The sequence below is a fragment of the Cibotium barometz genome, chromosome 24 (genome assembly GCF_041138505.1).
Source record: "Cibotium barometz isolate CiBa-2024 chromosome 24, ASM4113850v1, whole genome shotgun sequence".
Classification (NCBI taxonomy): Eukaryota; Viridiplantae; Streptophyta; class Polypodiopsida; order Cyatheales; family Cibotiaceae; genus Cibotium; species Cibotium barometz.
The window spans coordinates 39,236,502-39,242,341 of record NC_141069.1 but is presented as its reverse complement, the minus strand read 5'-3'; positions in this window follow the sequence as shown (position 1 = coordinate 39,242,341).

The window sequence follows — 5,840 nt, the reverse complement described above, 5'->3', positions numbered from 1 at the left end:
TATCCGTATACAATCAGGAACTAGATTGACCTGTTATAAACCTATTGATGCTATATCTGTGTTTGTAGATATGGCAGATGCACGATCATCATACACTTCATCCACTCCCACCTTTGATGAGACGTATCATTTGTACCTTTCTCTGATATTTCACATATGCTATCCTGTAATTGAAACTGAATGGGATCATATAGATGTACTAGCCAGTGAGGAAAATGTTGAGAAATTAGAATGGCTAATTCGCCTATTGACCATGAGACTGACCCCTACTCCGTAGAGGACATATCCCCGATAGCCCAATGCTTTCCTTTTCCACAAGATGACTATTCTCGCATGGTTACATTTTTTATGAGTTTATGTGGATGGAAAAATAAAAAGGAAATATTTGACAATGATGAATGGACGGATGAAACTCATGGCACTACTGAGGTTGACTTTATTTATTTGGATGATGCGGATAGAGGCTTAGCCTTAGGGCTAGAGCCAGGACTCTACAACATCCTCTTACCATATCCTCAGTAGTAGTGTGGTGACTGGTAGGTAGGTTAGTGTTTTCAAGTTTTTTCTAGTTTGGATTCCTTAAACGAGTCTTTAATTTTTCACACTGATGTGCCTCTCGAGGTATAGTGCTTGTTAGTTGGTTGTACAGGTGGAAAAGTTTGAGGTGGGTTCGCTTTCAAGTCCTGAGATAGCCGCAACGCTCATACATAAATATCTCATCAAATTGCAGGCATTTTTCTCATCGAATCAAGGAGATCTCCAAAATACAGGTGTAATTCTTCCATACCCACTCTCTTTCGTTTTTACTGTTCAATTAATTGCATGAACTATAATGCATGACCACATGGAAATTGTCAATGTACTACTTAGTTTTTGAAGTTGCCTGACATGCTAGTGTGAATCATTGATGAGTTTAACTTTATTGGATATATTCTTGAGAATGCATGCAGTCTTTAGTTAACCTTGGAATACGATTGTCTTAGATCTAGGATCAAACCATCTTAATGATTGACACCTAGCCATGTGTGTGTTGACCTCTAGGACATAGCTTTTACCCCTTTGTCGAAAGGATGCAAAACAAATTATAGTTCAGGAGTGAAGATCAAAAGAAATAATTTTTTTAAAAAAAAAACCTATAATAAATGGCAATACAAGTCTATGATATGCTTTAATGTTGGCCTATCGCCTTATTGATACTTGGTAAGCGAGGAGTATTCTACTCCATACCGATGCCTTAGTTGGTAGGAGGTAGCCTTGCCTAAGGTGAACTAATAGATTTCTAGATAATGCCTTGTGTTAAACATGGTACCAGGATCGATGTTAGTTTTGCCTTAGGAAGGTCGCCATTGTGTTTAAAAATTGTCACGTACATAAAGAAATAAAGGCAAAAGGCTCCTGTAACTCTGATGTTTCTTGTGTCCCTAGGCTCGTGGTATTAACTTGTTCTTAGAGTAGACACAGTGTGGTCATCTGTTTATTTATTAAGCTTGGTTATTTTTCTTGACTTAGGCCAGTTATAAACCTTGATTAACCTTTGACATCTTGCTAACTCTTGATTTACTTTCAATAATTTTAAACTCTTGTTAATTTGCTACACTAGCTCATTCATGTGACCCTTAAACTAAGTTCTCATAGCAACATCCATTGTGGTCTAAAATGCTTGAATTTATACACTTTATATCTTTTGAATTCCAGCATACTTTCACTCTACTTCCCTGTTTTGCAGAAGGTCTACCACAACCACCCTATCGAGCTTACCATACCATAGCTTCTGAGGACGGAATCTACATCAGGAAGGGGAGCATGTTAACCTATGATAGACATTGAGACGTACTATGTTTTACGTCATGTAATTAGTTTAACTATTCTGAGTCATGGGCCGGGCTTGTCGACACCATATGCAAAGGATAAAGGGATTGGGTGATCGCCGATGAGAGGCGCACCTTGAATATCAATAGGATAAGGGTTAGGATCGACCGGCCATGTATGGGCGCACGTGTGAACGGCAAAGTCACCTATAAGAGTCAAATGTAACCCTAAAACCATTATTCTCATGTGTTGAATACAAGAGTGCTCTTGCCTTATCTCCTTGGTTTCCTTCTCCTACGTGTGAGAGAGAAAGAGAGAGAGAGAGAGAGAGAGTGAGAGAGCATCGAGCACTGTGTAGCGGCACGGCGGCGAGAGGCGGTAGAGCGGCGACGGCGGCGGCTCCTTCACTGCTGCGACGCGGGAATCCTTCACGGCAACGGTTAGAGTGGTGAGTGACACACCCTTGCATTCTGTTCGAGCTTGCTTTCCTGGTTGTATGCTTGCAGTCATTCGTGGCTCACATACGGTGTTCGACAAGTCCCCAGCTACGACCTGTGCGGCAAAAGCGCACAAAAGAACATAAAGTAGCTGCGTACTTATTAGTTTTTATCGACTTGATTTTTGCCTTGGATTGTTGTTTTTGTTCACAAGACAATAAGACAATGTTTAACAAACATGAGTCTTGTCTAAGGCTAATTAAGTTTTCTCTAGTTTCAACGACGAAAACATTAACTTTATCATTTATTTCATCTACGAAAATAACATTATTCAAACTTGTTTCATCTCTAGAAACAAAATGATGTAGCAGGTAAAAATATATACCTCAAAGATATAGTCGACGTCGAAGGCACGACACAACTCTAGGAAAGATATAAGGAGTGTAGCTGAAACCTCTCACTCACCCTGTATAGCCCCACAAGTCTACCCTTATGCACAAACTCTAGGCTATTCTCATAGTAACTACGACTTAGGGTACGACCGAGATTATACAACCATTCTCTGCCTAGATATATATCTGCTCTAGCAAATTGCATGACCTGGAAATCCAATCTAGCCTCATAGTCTTGCATAGCTAAAGGTATACCCAAAACCACACTGTCCCAAACGGTTTTGTCATGACCATTTGCCAATAAAACAATGTACTTATGATTACTTTTGATTTCGGGTAAGCGTAACTTCTTATCCAATGAATAGTTAAGAAAGTTGTGCATGGCTCTATCGTCTACCATGATGATGACTCTATGGCCACCTATCCTACCATATAGACGGGCCAAATCATGTGGTTCCACTAACGACTACCACATGGCCTGCGTAGCGCAGTACGCATGGGTACTATCTGTATGACATAATTACCTCTCGAAACTCTGTGAAACTGGGTGGCAAATCTCTGGAAGGTATGCACCTGTCGAGAGGATTTCCCCTCCATCTTGGTGTCACTGGAACTCCCTCCAATATCCAACTTAGGACATGCTGCTTTGCTATGTCCCGCCTCAAAGCAGTGAAAGCATAAATTTTCTTTTTTGCTTTCTTATACTACTCTTTTTAAAGGGTTCTCGCTTGGTTTTTCTCTTTTAAACAGCGTGGTTTCTTCGATTACCATCCACCCTTCTTTCTATGCTCATTAGAGCCCGCTTGCTCCCTATCACCTCGAAAGAACTTTCTTTTAAAGCTCGAATCACCCCTTTCCTCTTTTGCTTTACCAAGACCCGATTTAGAATGACGCAAAACATCATCATAAATCTTTGCGTATTTAATGGCCTCATTGAGATCTTTTGGTTCCTTGGGCTCTCCACAAAAGCCTCATAGTCTGAGTATAATCCCCGCGTGAACCCGCACAAAGTTTGGAATTCATTGATCCCTTTCAATTTAAGCAAAATCTTGCGGAAGTTAGAGATGTACTGGGTGAGAGAAATGCCACGCATAGAGCATTTATCCCACTCATGCCAAGATCTCTGCAAGTCATTCACGAGTAAAAACTCCTTTCGAAACAACCTTTAGAAATCCACCCAGGTGCGAGGACGTCTAGCACTGTCAGCCAAACTCATCCACCACTTATATGCTTTGCTTGTCAATAGAATGGCCTTTACGAGTCTCATATCCTCAGGCGTTTACCTAAGGTTATGAATTTCCGATCATTTCTATACAAAGATATTCACTGAATCCTTGTTGCGCTCTCTCTCTTCTCCCCCAAAGCTCAGTGGCTTGAGATCCTTGAGAAGATTGGCATCCGCTATGGATTGCTTGGCAGGCGCTAAGGCCTGCCTACTTGTGCTAAGCCATACGTCCCTCGAAGAAAGGAATCTCACCCTCCTCTACGTTGGTCGCTACGTAACTGTACTCCCTGATGGAGTGGCCGGAATAGCATCTAAACGTTCGTGGATGATTCTCAACATAGTCAAAATCCCAGATTGACCTCTTTCAAGTTCTTTGGTTCTAGCAAACATTTGTGAGATGAACTCTCTAGAGATATCTATATTCGACTCATCTTGATCCATGGTATCAGCATTTTCTCCATACTCCTCCTTCAAGGAGGTCATAAGCATTGCCAACCTTTACGGACTGGTCATCAAATAAGTTTGTGGTGTCCACAACTGTGAACGGACCCACGGGGTCTTTTACGGACAAGGGTACAATGGACTCTAAATCAATGGACACATCTCGGGTCTCCTGTGAGACCGAGGGAGCAGATAAAGTGTCGGTCTGGTGAGTCACTGCTGCTTGGTAAGCTCAGCCCTGTGAAAGGCCAAAAATGGAGGATAGCATACGAGAAAAATTTTGTACTCTCCTTGCGGGTGGACTACTGCCACTAGACATCTTGGATTTTTCCTTCTTATATATATATATATATATATATATATAATATTCAATGAAAATAAATAAATAACAAGATACAAGGTAAAACTGGAACTGGCTACCTGAGATCCCACGAGTTGGGCCGGCCCGTGTCGAGGTGGTGTGCGCTGAGGCAACGAATCCGACGATGAAGTCCGGCAATCCGATGGCAACTCTTTTACTACCGGGGGTGTTGCCTCTCCTCGCATGGCTATGCGCCCGTATTATTGCTGACTACACATGGAAAGAGAGAAAGAGCCTTTCCGCCCTTCCTTATTGATGACTTCTTCTCAAGCTTTTGCGTGGACACAACCACACAACAGGCACATAGTCCTACCGCACAACCAACCCAACGAAAGCCGATGGGCAAGCTCTTCTACTTCGCTGCCATTTCAGTGACGATTTGCGCTTGGTGTTTATTGCTGTTGGGGCTACGCATAGCCATCGTGTGTTCGTGGATGACAAAAGAGCGATCACGACTCTACAATGCTTCTATGCTATTGTGGCTGTTTCACGGCCGCCCTGGGCTGTGTGATATAACTTTGACTCTTGCACACTCGGGCGGCTGATAAGCCCCCTCCACTGGGCTGTATGCGCCCCCCACGTTGCTTGCCGGCTACTGCAAACGACGAGTGAGAGAGAGATATATAGCTTTCCTTCACTGAGCCAAGCACCTTTTCTTCTGCCCGTCTGGGACCTCTTGCGTTGGTGACCTGCCTATTGTGTGTGACTGTTGCCTTGGTCTTGGGTGGTGTTGTCGTCTCTCTCACGTGTGCGCTAACACGAAGGAGATGGCACATGCTGACTACAAGAGAGAAACAATGGCCAGAGAGAGAGAGAGAGAGAGAGAGAGAGATTCCCTCAAAGCTTCCATGGTTTGGCGTTGTTCTCCCCCACCACACACAGTCGCCTCCCGGATAAGATTTGGTTTTTTTCAAAAATAAAATAAAAATAAAATCCAATTGTATGGTTCAAAAAAAAACTTAGTGGATCCCGTCCACGTTCATGCCGTGAGAATGACACCTGCACTTTGATACCAATGTTACGCATCAAACTACACGGAGAGGGAGAAGACCTCGCTCTAGTTCAGCTCCTAAGTGTAGAAGAAGAATGAGTCGTCCCCCCATTCTATTAGGCTGTATGTAGTGGTCTCCCTGCCCACACTAGCCCGAACACCTGACCCGAATCGCTCGCCGCTC